We start from the raw sequence: 14183 nt of genomic DNA, 5'->3' as shown, positions 1-14183 counted from the left end.
GCGTTGCTCTCTCTGGCACCCGACCCCGCGCGGAGTCTCCAAACCCAGCAGATCCCTGCAGTGCGTTCCCGCACCGCTCCTCCCCGGGAAGGAAGGGGAGTCTCCCCGGATCTGCTGCTTGTTGGGTCCCTGCTGGGGGAGCCGTGCCCCGACTGGGCCGCAGATCACAGTTTATGGCAACCCCGAGCTGAGAACCCGCGACTCTGCTCCGTATCTGCAGCCGGTTTCCCTGCTCTGATACCTGGGAGCTCTGCTGCACTCAGGCACCCCGGTATCTCTGTGACCCCAAGGGTCCTGAGTCCACACTGTCCCGCGAGGGTTCCACCCCCCGTTTAGCCACTGCAGCGACGTCCCTCAGCGGAGCCGACTTCTAAAAGGTCCGATTTTGTGCTCCGCGGCTCTAGCACTTGCCAGAAGCGGCCGGCGGAGGCCCCTCCCCCGCCGTCTATCCTCCCGAATATCGCCTCGGATTCACTTCTCCGCAAGCCCTACCTTCCAGTAAGTGGTCGCTTCTCTGTTCAGAGAGTTGTTGCTACTCTCCTGTTCGATCTCCTGTTGAGTTCGTAGGTGTTCAGAATGGTTTGATCCCTATTCAGCTGAATTCCTGAGACCAGACGAAATCTAGGTCTCCTACTCCTCCGCCATCTTGCTCTATCCAAAGCCATTTTTATAATCAAGCTTCATGAAATAAAGACAAACACTCTTGAAATAAATGGAAAAAATAGACGTCTCTCAGCAAAGAAATTATAAGAGGGGGAAAAAAGGAAATTTTAGAACTGAAAAGGTCAGTAACTGAAATTAAAAATTCCTGTGTCTAATGACAGAATGAAGATGACAGAGGCAAGAGTCAGTGAACTTGAAAACAGAACAAGGGAAATTACAATCTGAGCAGTAGAGAAAAAAAGATTTTTAAAAATGAACATAGGGGTGCCTGGGTGGCTCAGATGGTTAAGTGTCTGTCTTCGGCTCAGGTCCTGGTCCCGGGGTCCTGGGATGGAGCCCCATATCGGGCTCCTGGCTCGGTGGGAAGCCTGCTTCTCCCTCTCCCTCTGCCTCTCCCCCCGCTCAGGCTCTCTCTCTCTCTATCTCTGGGTCTCAAATGAATAATTAAAATCTTAAAAAAAAAGAAATAAAAATGAACACAGATTGAGGGATTTGTGAGACAATTTATATAATTGATCTGCCAGCAAAAGGAGAATGCTATCAGTGAAGAAAAAAAGTTTGAAGAAATAAATGTCCATTTTACAGATTTGTTGAAAGTCATACGTTTACATGTCCAAGATGCTCAGCAAATGAAAAATAGGATAAGCTTTAAAAACCATGCCCACCTACGTCATAATTAACCTAGTCAAAACCAAAAAAGAAAAAGAAATAGAGAAAATGCCACATTACGTAAAGAGGGAAAACAATTTGGGTAATTACAGATTTCACATCAGAAATCATCCTAGTGGGGCACCTGGGCTGCTCAGTCGTTAAGCGTCTGCCTTTGGCTCAGGTCATGGTCCCAGGGTCCTGGGATCGAGCCCCACATCGGGCTCCCTGCTCAGCGGGAAGCCTGCTTCTCCCTCTCCTTCTGGCTGCTGATCCCCCTGCTTGTGCTTGTGCTCTCTCTCTCTCAAATAAAATTTTAAAAATCTTGAAAAAAAAGAAAAGAAATCATCCTGGCCAGAAGATTTTTTTTTTAATGTTATGTTAGTGTGAGAGCCAACCTAGAATCTTTCTGGATATATTGTTCAGGAATGGAAGCAAAATAAAGTCATTCTTAGAGGAAGGAACATGGGGAGAATTTGTTGCCAGCAGCTCTGCTCTACCAGAAATGATAAGGTAAGTCTTCAGACAGAAAGGAATTAATTCTAGAGGGAAACTGGGAAGTTCAAGAAAAAGGGAAGAGCAAAAAAGGGAATTAAGTAAATGTAATAGCATACGTCTCTCCTCTTACGTTCATTAAAATATGTAAGGCTGTTGAAAGCAAAACCGTTAAGGTCTGGTGGGCTTTGAATATATGTAGATATAATGCAGACGACCCCTACAACGTAAGGGAGTGAGGGCAAAGGCCCTATACAGTTGTAAGGCTTCTATTTTTTCTGAAAGAGGTGAAATATTAACTCTATGTAGACTCTGAAATTAGGCGTGTATAATACCTACAGTAGCCATTTTAAAAACAACATACAAAGAGTTATAGTTAAAACACCAATAGATAGGGGAGTCTGGGAAATTCAGTTGGTTAAGCATCCAACTCTTGATTTCAGCTCAGGTCATGATCTCAGGGTCATGAGGTCAAGCCCTGTGTTGGGCTCTACACTGGGCATGGAGCCTGCCTGAGATGCTCTCTCCCTCTCCTTTGGCCCCTCCCCCTCAAAAAAAGACACCAATAAATTAAAATGGAATACTTAAAAATATTCCGAAAAGCAAAAGAAGGCAGGAGAGGGAAAACTGAAGAACAAACAATAAGAGGGGGACAAACAGAAAGCAAACAATAAGATGGTATAAACCTAAAATCAACCTTATCAGTAATTATATTAAATGTAAACGGGGAAATCACAATTAAATAGCAGAGATCATAGGACTGGATTAACACCACCAAGACCCAACGATGTGCAGTCTACAGGAGGTAAAGATAAAAAATATATTCTCTGCAAACATCAATCAAAAGAAAGCTTAAGTGGCTGTGTTAATTGCCTATGGCTGCTGTAACAAATTATTGTAAACTTGGTGACTTTCAACAACAAAGATTTATTGTCTTACAGTTCTGGGGGTCACAAATACAAAATCACTGGGCTAACGCTGAAGTGTCAGCAGGGCTGCTTGCTTTTGGTAACTCTGCAGTGAGAATCTGTTCCCTTGCCTTTTCAGCTTCCAGAGGCTGCCTGCAGCATATGGCTCCTGACCCCTTCCTTCCATCACTGCAGCCTCTTGATTCCATCCTTACATCCCCTACCATTGACTCTGACCCTTTGGTCTCCCTCTAATAAGAAGCCTGTGAATACACTGGGCTCACCCAGATAATCAGGGTAATGTTCCCATCTCAAGCTACTTAGTCACATTTACAAAGTCCTCTTGGCCTGTAAGGTAACATTCTCACAGGTTTCAGGGATTAGGGCATGGACACCTTTGGGAATTAGGAGGAAGTGGCAGCTTTCTATCTACCACAGTGGTAGAAGGGAACTTCCTTAATCAGATAAAGAGCATCTATGAAAAACCTTTAGCTAATATCATCATACTGAACACTTTTACAGTATGAAACAAGTCAATGATACTCTCACAACTTCTATTCAGAACTGCCTAACAGTAAAGCAAATGAAAGGAATAAAAAGCATACAGATTGAAGGGGAAGAAATATCAACTGAACTTTATTCTATAAATTAAGGAGGAACAACTGGAAAGCAAAATTAAAATACTATTATAATAGCTCCAAAAACTATACAAATGTAGGGATAAGTATAAGTATAGATGTATAAGGTCTGAAGACTAAAAACTAGAATACTTAGCTAAGAGAAATTAAAGAACTAAAAACAGATACCACATTCATTGACTGAAAGACTCAACATTGGGAGCGGCTGGCTGGCTCAGTCGGTGGAGTGTGTGACTGTTGATCTCGGGGTTGTGAGTTCAAGCCCCATGTTGGGCATGGAGCCTACTTAAAATATAAATAAATAAACAAACATAAAGAAAAGACTCAACATTGTCATTAGGAAGAATGAAATCTTACCATTTGCAACAACATGGATGGAGCTAGAGTTAAGCAAAATAAGTCGGTCAGAGGGGCACCTGGGTGGCTCAGTCATTAAGCGTCTGCCTTCGGCTCAGGTCATGGTCCCAGGGTCCTGGGATCGAGCCCCGCATCGGGCTCCCTGCTCCGCAGGAAGCCTGCTTCTCCCTCTCCCACTCCCCCTGCTTGTGTTCCCTCTCTCGCTGTGACTCTATCCGTCAAATAAATAAATAAAATCTTAAAAAAAAAATAAGTCTGTCAGAGAAAGAAAAATACCACATGATTTCACTCATATGTGGAATTTAAGAAACAAAACAAAGGAGCAAAGGAATAAAAAGAGGAAGACAAACCAACAAACAGACTCTTAACTGTTGAGAACTGATAGTTACCAGGGGGGAGGTGGGTAGGGGGATGGGTTAAATAGGTGGTGGGGATTACGGACTGTGCTTGTCGTGGTGACCCTTGGTTGATGTATGAAAGTGTTGAATCACTATATTGTACACTAATATTACACTGTACGTTAACTAACTGGAAGCAAAATAAAAAACTTTTTAAAAACGATTCAATATTGTCAAGATATCAGGTCTCTCTAAACTGGTAAGCAAGCCAAATCAAAATCCCAACTAGCTGGGGCACCTGGCGGACTCAGTCAGAAGAGTGTGTGACTCTTGATTTCAGTATCATGAATTCTAGCCCCATGTTGGGTGTAGAAATTACTTAAATAATTTTTTTTAAGCCCAACTATCTCTTTTAGCAGTTGACAAGCTGATACTAATACATATGTGGAAATATAAAAAGAACAATAATAGCACAACAATTCTGAAAAGGAATAAAACTGGACATCTTATGCCAAGACTTTCTGTGGAAGGAAGAAATGTAATGGATGGTGTGGTATTTGCATAGGGATAGGTAGGTGGAAAAAATAAACAATAGAGATGCCAGAGGTAAACCCACACATATATGATTGACTGACTTTTTTTTAAGATTTTATTTATTTATTTGACACAGACACACAGCGAGAGAGGGAACACAAGCAGGGGGTGGTGGGAGAGGGAGAAGCAGGCTTCCCATGGGGCAGGGAGCCCAATGCGGGGCTCAATCCCAGGACCCTGGGATCATGACCTGAGCTGAAGGCAGACACTTAACAACTGAGCCACCCAGGTGCCCCTGACTTTTAACAATGAGACAGAAGTACTTCCTTGAGGAAAAGATAATCTTTTCAACAAATGTTCCTGGAACAACTAGATATCTATTTGGAAAAAAAATGAACTTTGACCTTTACCTCACACCCTCACCATACACGGTAATTCACATGAAATGATCATAGACCTAATAGCAAAAGTCAAAACCATAAGACATCTTAAAAAAAACAATTTAAAGATCTTCACAACTTTGGATTAGACAAAGATTTCTTAGCAAGGTACAAAAAGCACAAACAACAACAAAAAGATTTATTGGACTTCATAAAATTAAAAATTTTTCTCTTCAAAAGACAGCATTAAGTAATGGAAAAAACAAGCCAAGACTGAGAAGTGTGTGTGTGTGTGTGTGTGTGTGTGTGTGTGTGTGTGTCCCTCCGATAAAGCATTATTTGTAGAATAAATAAGGACTTTTACAAATAATACTAAAACCCTCCCACATGAGCAAAACAATTTGAACAGACATTTCTTAAAGAAAACATTAATAATAATGAACACATGAAAAAATGCTCAACATCTATAATCATTAGATAAATGAAATTTAAAAAGACCAATAAAAGGGATGAGTTTTCAAAAACATATTGCACAAAAGAGTGCAGACATGGCACAGCATATACTTTATGGTTTCATTTCTGTGAATTCTACAATAAGCAAGTCTATTTCCTAGAGAGAGAAAGCTGGTTGCTGTTTACTTCCAACAGGTTGACTGAAAAGCTCACCATGGAATTTTTAGGAGCGACGGCAATGTTTTATGTATTGTTTGTAGCGATGGTTGTTAAATGAGTTGTACGTTGGCCAAAGCTAATCACACTGCACACCTACAGGGGATATATGTTATGCCTCAGTGCACACACATATATACTAGTTAGGCTCCATCCACGTCCATTCCACTGGGGATGAAATCATCTTCAACTACATGTCTGATTTACTCCCATAGCAATGATACAATACTGAGGACTCAGTGTTGGTCTCCACTGCTGAAGCAATGGACATTGAGAAGAGTCTGTAGTTAGGTCACTCCCGATGAAAGGCAGTTCATGTTACAAGACTCCTGAGCACCCTCCTTCTCTGCCATCATGGCTTCTTCCTCCATAGGCCCACTGCGTAAACACTGGGATAAGGAAGAACAGAGGCTGGCTAACATCTACCCAATGAGCCACCCAGTCCCCTTGGTCATTAAGGACTATGTCTACAGGGAACTGTCTTGCAGACTTTTTTTTTTAAAGGTTTTTATTTATTTATTTGAGAGGGAGAGAGAGAACAAGCAGGGGAAGCAGAAGAAGGAGAGGGAGAAGCAGGCTCCCCACCGAGCAGGAAGCCCAATGCAGGACTCAATCCCAGGACCCAAGATCATGACCTGAGCTGAAGGCAGATGCCTAACCAACTGAGCCACCCAGGCACACATCTTGGGGACATGCCTATCTGATTCAAAGATCCAAGTGCTTTGTACTCCACTCCTATACCTCTATGCCTACACATGCCTCTGTCCTGGACAGCCCTGTCTCCTCCCACTTGATTCTGCTCCTTCGGGTTCCCTGATCATTTAGGCGAGGCAGAAGCTACTATCCAGGAGTTTGTGTACATCCTCACACCTAGTTGAATCTGTTTCCACAAAAAGTGTATTATCCTGTTCATTACCAAAATATCTGCTCACTGGTATTTTTCAGAGTCCTGCTGGTGTGGTGGTGGGACAACACTACTCCAAAACATCACCCTGCCCAGACACGACCCAGGCCACAAAGCTGTTGATGACCACCGAAGAGAGGCATCATTGTGACAGGGTAGGTATGTAGGTGTCTGCATGGAACCCCCATCTTTGTCCTCTGAACCTACCACTTACTCAACAGTGGATTGCAAACTTATGACTGAGTGGAAAGGACCATACCCAGCTCATCGTGGATAGTTCCTGTTGCATACATGCTCATGTCTCTTGTCATTAGGTTTCTGTTGGGACCAGTGGCACGTAGGCAGCTTTTTAAATGGTACCTAGCTCTCTTGCACAGGTGATGTGATGACATGAGCCCAAAGCCCATTGAGGCTCAGCAGAGGGGTCACACAGCATCCCAGCACACATGCCTACTCCTAGCAGCATGATTTGGTAGGTCATGGCCATAGTCGTAGCATCTGGATGGATAGAAAAAAGTTGTGCTTGGGGTGCCTGGATGGCTCAGTCAGTTAAGCAGCTAACTCTTGATTTCAGCTCAGGTCATGATCTCAGGGTTGTGAGATCAAGTGCCGCGTCAGGCTCTGTACTTAGTGTGGAGTCTGTTTAGGACTCTCTCTCCCTCTCCCTCTGAACTTCCCCTCACTATCTCTCTCTCAACAAAACAAAACAAAACAAAAAAGTTATGCTTACATGATATTGTAGTCTATTAACTGTGCAATACCATTATATCTAAAAAGACAATGTACACACCTTAATTTAAAAAATACTTTATTGCTAACAAATGCTAATCATCATCTGAGCTTTCAGCAAGTCATAATCTTTCTGCTTCTGGACGGTCTTGCCTCCATGTTGGTGGCTGCTGAGTGGTCAGGGTGGTGGGTGCTGAAGATACAGGGACTGGGGACTGGGGCAACTTCTTAAAATAGGACAACGGTGAAGTTTGCCGCATCGATTGACTCTTCCTGTCACAACTTCTCTGTGGCAGGTGACGCTGTTTGATAGCATTTTACCTAGAGTAAACTGCTTTCTGTAACTGCTTGCAAAATTGGAGTCTCAAACCTTGCCACTGCTTTATCAAGTTTATGTGATATTCTAAATCCTCTGTTGTCATTTCAACAATCTGCACAGCATCTTCACCAGGAGTAGATTGCAACTCAGGAAACCACTCTCTTTGCTCCTTCAGAAGTAGCTCCTCTTCTGTTCAAGTTTGATCATGAGCTTGCAGCAAGTCAGTCCCTTCTTCAGGCTCCACATCTAATCCAGGTTCTCTTGCTATTTCCACCATATCTGTAGTGACTTCCGCCCCTGAAGTCCTGAACCCCTCAAAGTCATCCATGAGGGTTGGAATCCACTTCTTCCAAACGCCTGTTAATGTGGATATTTTGAGCTCTTCCCATGATTTACAAATGTTCTTTTTTTTTTTTTAAAGTAGGCCCCACAGGCATAGAGCCCAAAGCAGAGCTTGAACTCACCACCCTGACATCAAGACCTGAGCTGAGATCAAGAGCGCTTAACCGACTGAGCCACCCAGGCGCCCCAAATCACAAGTGTTCTTAATGGCATCTAGAATGCTGAATCTCTTCCAGAAGGTTTTCAGTTGACTTTGCCCAGATCCATCAGAGGAATCACTGCCTAAGGCAGCTACAGCCTTACAAAATGTATTTTGTTATGCTAAGACTTGGAAGTTGAAATGACTCCTTGATCCATGGGCTGCAGGATGGATGTTGTGTTACAGGTCCGAACACATTAATCTCGTTGAACATCCCCATCAGAGCTCCTGGGTGACCAGGTGCATTGTCAGTGAGCAGTAGTATTTTGAAAGGATTTTTTTTTTTTTTTTCTGAGCAGTAGGTCTCAAGAGTGGCTCAAAATATTCAGTAACCATGTTGTAAAGCAATGTGCTGTCATCCAGGCTTTGCTGTTGCATTTATGGAGCCCAGGCAGAGGAGATTTAGCGTCATTCTCAAGGGCCCTAGGATTCTCAGAATGGTCACTGAGCACGGGCTCCAGCTTGAAGCCAACAGCTGCCTTAGCCCCTAACAGGAGTCAGCCTGTCCTCTGAGGCTTTGAAGCCAGGCATTGACTTCTCTCTACTGATGAGAGTCCTACATGGCATCCTCTGCCAGTAGGAGGCTGTTTTGTCTACACTGGAAATCTGTGTTTAGTGTAGCCACCTTCACGGATTACCTTAGCTAGCTCTGGGTAACTTGCGGCAGCTTCTATATCAGCTTTGGCTGCTTCACCTTGCACTCTCATGGAGATGGCTTCTTTCCTTCCACCTCCTGAACCACCTCGGCTAGCTTCAAACTGGTCTGCAGCCTCCACGCCTCTCTCGGCCTTCACAGAATTGAAGGGAGTCAGGGCCTTGCTCTGGATGAGCTCTTTCAATATCCTTCACAAACTTCTCCTTCGCATTTATAGCTGGGCTCTTTGGCACAACAGACCTAGCCTTGGGCCTGTGTTGGCCTTCGACATGCCTTCCTCCCTAAGCTTAGTCACTTCTAGCTCTTGATTTAGAGTGAGAGACATGCAACTCTTCCTTTCACTTGGACACTTGCAGGCCACTGGAGCGGCATTAACTGGCCTCATCTCAATACCGCTGTGTCTCAGGGAACAGGGAGGCCTGCGGAGAGGGAGAGAGATGGGGAATGGTCGGTATGTGTGAGAACACACACATTTATTGATTAAGTTTGCCATCTTATGTGGGTGTGGTTTGTGGTGCCCCCAAACAATGATGATAGTAACATCAAAGATCACTGATCACAGATTACCATCACAAATGTAATAATGATGATAAAGCTTGAAATGTTGGGATAATTACCCAAATGTGACCCAGAGACATGAAGTGAGCAAAAGTTGTTTGAAAACCGGCACTGATAGAGTTGCTGGACGCAAGGTTGTCACAAAACTTCTATCTGTAGAAAACCCATAGTATCTGCAGAGCACCCTAAAGTGAGCTGTGCCTGTATTTTCTCCAGCCCCTTCCTGTCTGGAGAAATGCCATTCATACCAACAGCTTCACTTATCAGTGTTAGATAATGTTTAATGAACACTTCGAATGTGCTAGGCTAAGAATTCTGTGTGTATGAACTTACCTAGTTCTCAAAACGTGCCCCAGGAGTCCTCTCAGGGAGGCTGCCCTCCCTCACGACAGCACCACTGTAGATACCCAGAGAGCACTAACACTATGATCAGTCCTGTTTTGCAGAGGCAGATACTGAGGCCCCAAAGAGTGGCTACAGAGCTTGCCTGAGATTACACAATGTGGAAATAAGTGAGAACAGACATGACGGGGCTTCTGGGTGACTCAGCTGGTTAAGCGGCCGACTCTTGATTTCCGCTCAGGTCATGATCTCAGTATCATGGGACAGAGCCCCACATGGGGTTCCATGCTCAGTGTGGAGTCTGTCCTCTCCCTCCTCCAACTTGTGCTCTCTCTGTCTCTCTCTCTAAAATAAATAAATAGAAATAAATCTTTAAAAGAGAGAGAGAGAGAGAGAACAGACGAGACTATTGTGGCAGAAACTCAAAGGCAGATGGAGGTGGGGGAAAGCCTACAGTAGAAAACACGGAAGGCTGCACTCGAGCCTTGACAAGAGCCTGTGCCCAGGGAAGCTGGAGACAGGCTCACTAGAAGTCCTTGTCCTATGCTATCAGTTAGGGGAGCATACTTGGCCTTCTCTTGTTGGTCTTAAATTAGAGCTAGGGACAAAAATTAGGGAAGTCGCCAGTTTTTAGTCAAATCCTGGCCATTTTGGACCAACTGTTACAGGGGTATTGTGTGGCTTCCTGTCCTGCTATGAGAGGTAGCAGGCTGGCCTCCGGGCATGTTGCTGCCGGCTGTGGGTCAGAATTCTATCTTCGTATATGTTCTGGCCATCGTCCGTTTGCCTATGCAGTCTCTCGACAAAGGAGCCCAGGCCAAGGCAGGAGCTGGGACTGCCTGGCCCCACAGCCGCCCTCTTCAGCACTGCTTTCCACTCCTTCTACCCTGTGCTCTCAGCTGGCAGCGTCCCCTCCTCAGAGAGGCAGCTCCACTCTAGCCAGACGCCTGGGTTGAAACCTGCAGCCGCTTGCTCACCAAGAACCCTTGGACAAGTTTCTCCACCATTCTCTGCCTCAGCGTCCTCATCTGTGAAATGGGGTTGTTGGCGGTGCCCACCTCATAGGGTTACAGTGAGGACTGATGGCACACGAAGGATGCACTCACTGTTTGCTGGCATCATCCTTGTTACTCCCACCAAGTACTGTGAGGTCTTTCAAGCTACCCAGTTCATTTTTGTTTTCTTGTTTATAGATGAGCTCCAGACAAAAAAGTTATAGGAGGGCAGGGACCTCATCTTTCCTATTTATCTGCATCTTAGTAGAGGCTCAACTATAGTTGATAGTCTAAATTTTTAAATATATGAATAACTATATGCATCATCTACAGATTGAAGTTTCTCACAAACCTCTCCTCCAGTTCATTAATTGGCTAGAGCGGCTCACAGAACTCAGAAGAATATTTTACTTACCAGATCACTGGTCTATTATGGAAGAATGTAACTCAGGAGCAGCAGATGGGAGAGATGCCTAGCGCCAGACGTGAGGAGAGGACACAGAGCTTCCATGTCCTCTCCAAGTGGGCCATTCTCCCCCCATCTCCACATGTTCATCCACCCAGAATCTCTCAAATCCCATCCTTTGGGGTTTATATGGTGGCTTCATTACATTTAATTCATCCACAATTAATTAAATCATTAGCAATTCATGAGTGACCCAACCTTCAGCCCCTCTCCCCTCCCTGGAGGTCATCTCATTAATATAAACCCAGGTTTTGTTGAAAAGGCTTTGTTAGGAATATCCAGACACCTTTATTACTCCTAGAAAATTGCAAGGGTTTTAGGAGGTCTGTGCCAGGAAGGGATGAAGACCAAATGCATATTTCTCATTGTAAATCACATTAGTGATAAATGGTATGGCAAATAAATCAAAAGGGAAGGGGCATCCAGGAGGGGTGTTAAATTTTAAGGTAGGGTTACCATGGAAGGCCTGAGGAGGTGACGTTGCAGGAAAGATCAGTGGGCAGTGGGGGACAAGACCATGTAGCCATGAGGGGAAGAGCATTCCAGGTAGAGTAATAGGGGCAGCATAAGCACGGATGAGAGGCACAGACGGGGACGAGGAACATACAACATGGGGCCTTTGCTTTTATTTTAAGATGGGAAACTATTGGAGAGTCCTACAGAGGAGGGACACGGTCTGACCCACCTTTTAACCCAATAATGCCAGCCATTCTGTTGAAAACAGAAGATAGGGGGGCAAGGATGGAATCCAAGGAGATGAGTCAGGAAGCTACTGCAATCATCCGCATGTGTAATGTCGTTGCTTTTGCCCACATGTTGGCCATGAAGGTGGAGTGAAGCGGGCAAATATGGGTCTACAGTGTTTGGAAGGTAGAGCCCATGGGTTTTTTTGTTTTGTTTTGTTTAGACCAATTTTAAGTTCACAGCAAAATCGAGAGGAAGGCACAGAAATTTCCTGTGTGCCCCTGCCCCCATTCATGCACGGTCTCCCCACTATCAACACCCCCCACCAGAGGGTGTATTTGTCACCACAGATGAGCCTACATCAACACGTCATTAGCAGAGTCCATAGTTTGTGTAGGGGTCACTCATGGTGATGTGCATGCTATGGGTTTGGACAGATGTATAGTGACACGTATCCACCATTATGGTCTCACACAGAGTAGTTTCACTGGCCCCACACATCCTCTGTGCTCCTCCTGTTCATCGCACCTCCCCAACTCTTAGCAATCATTCGTTTTACTGTCTCCAGTTTTGCCTTTTCCAGAATGTCATACAGTTGGAATCATATAGTATGCAGCCTTTTCAGATTGGCTGCTTTCACTTAGTAATGTCCGTTTAAGGTTCCTCCGTGTCTTTTCATGGTTTGATATTTTGGCTCTCTTTAGCACTGAAAAATATTCCATTGTCTGGATGGGGCTGTTTGTTTATTCATCCAACTACGATGGACATCTTGGTTGCATCCAAGTTTTGGCAATTATGAACAATGCTGTTATAAACATCCATGTGCAGGTTTTTGTGGGGTCATAAATATTCAGCTCCTTTAGGTAAATACCAAGGAACATACTTGCTGGAGATAGTCGCACCAATTGCATGGCTGACAGTATATTCAGTTTTATGAGAAATCTCCAGACTGTCTTCCTAAGTGGCTATGTCATTTTGTGCTCCTACCAGCAATGAATGAGGGTTCCTGTTGCTCCACGTCTGTGTTGGTGCTCTGGATTTTGGCCATTCTAATAGGTGTGAAGTTGTATCTCCTGTTGCTTTAATTTGCATGTCTCAGATGGTACAGGATGTGGAGCATCTTCTCATGTGCTTACTTGCCAGCTGTAGAACTCCTTCAGTGAGGTGTCTGTTAAGGTTTTAGGCCTATTTTTGGGGTGGAGGGGGTCAGGTTGTTGTTTTGTTTTTAAGTAGGCTCCATGCCCAGCGTGGAGCCCAATGTAGGGCTTGAACTCAAGACCTTGAGATCAAGATGTAAGCTGAGATCAAGAATCGGATGCTTAGGGCACCTAGGCGGCTCAATTGGTTAAGCGACTGCCTTCGGCTTAGGTCATGATCCTGGAGTCCCTGGATGAGTCCCGCATCAGGCTCCCTGCTTGGCAGGGAGTCTGCTTCTCCCTCTGACCCTCCCCCCTCTCATGTGCTCTCTCTCTCATTCTCTCTCTCTCAAATAAATAAATAAAATCTTAAAAAAAAAAAAAAAGAATTGGATGCTTATGGTCCCTGGGTGGCTCAGACAGTTGAGCATCTCACTCTTGATCTCAGCTCCGGTCTTGATCTCAGGATTCTGAGTTCAAGCCCTATATTGGGCTCCATGCATGGAGCCTACTTAAAAAAAAAAAAAAAAAAAAATTAAGCGTTGGGTGCTTAACCAACTGAGCCATTTAAGTGCCCCTGATCAGGTTGTTTCTTGTTGTTGAGTTTTAAGAATTATTTATATTTTTTGGACAGCAGTCCTTTATCAGCTGTGTCTTTTGCAGTATGTTCTCAGTTTTTAATTTTAATGAAGTCCAGCTTATCAATTCTTTCATTAGTCCCATCTTTGGTGTTGTGTCTGAAGCATCACTGCCACACCCATGGTCATCTAGGTTTTCTATTATCTCCTATGAGTTGAATAGCCCTGCATTTTATACTGAGATCTATGATGCATTTTTTAAATTTTTTTTTAAGATTTTATTTATTTATTTGACAGAGAGATACACAGTAAGAGAAGGAACACAAGCAGGGAGAGTGGGAGAGGGAAAAGCAGGCTTCCCGCCGAGCAAGGAGCCCGATGCGGGGCTAGATCCCAGGACCCTGGGATCATGACCCGAGCTGAAGGCAGACGCTTAACAACTGAGCCACCCAGGCGCCCTGATGCATTTTTTTTTTTTTAAAGATTTTATTTATTTATTTGCTAGGGGGAGAGAGCATGGGTGAGAGTACAAGCAGGGGCAGCTGCAAGCAGAGGGAGAAGCAGGCTCCCTGCTGAGCAAGGAGCCGGATGCGGGACTCGATCCCAGGGCCCTGGGATCATGACCTGAGCCGAAGGCAGCCGCTTA

This window comes from Zalophus californianus, chromosome 17, assembly GCF_009762305.2.
Source record: "Zalophus californianus isolate mZalCal1 chromosome 17, mZalCal1.pri.v2, whole genome shotgun sequence".
NCBI classification, from domain to species: Eukaryota; Metazoa; Chordata; class Mammalia; order Carnivora; family Otariidae; genus Zalophus; species Zalophus californianus.
The sequence above is the reverse complement of the archived record's forward strand: the minus strand, read 5'-3'. Positions refer to the sequence as shown.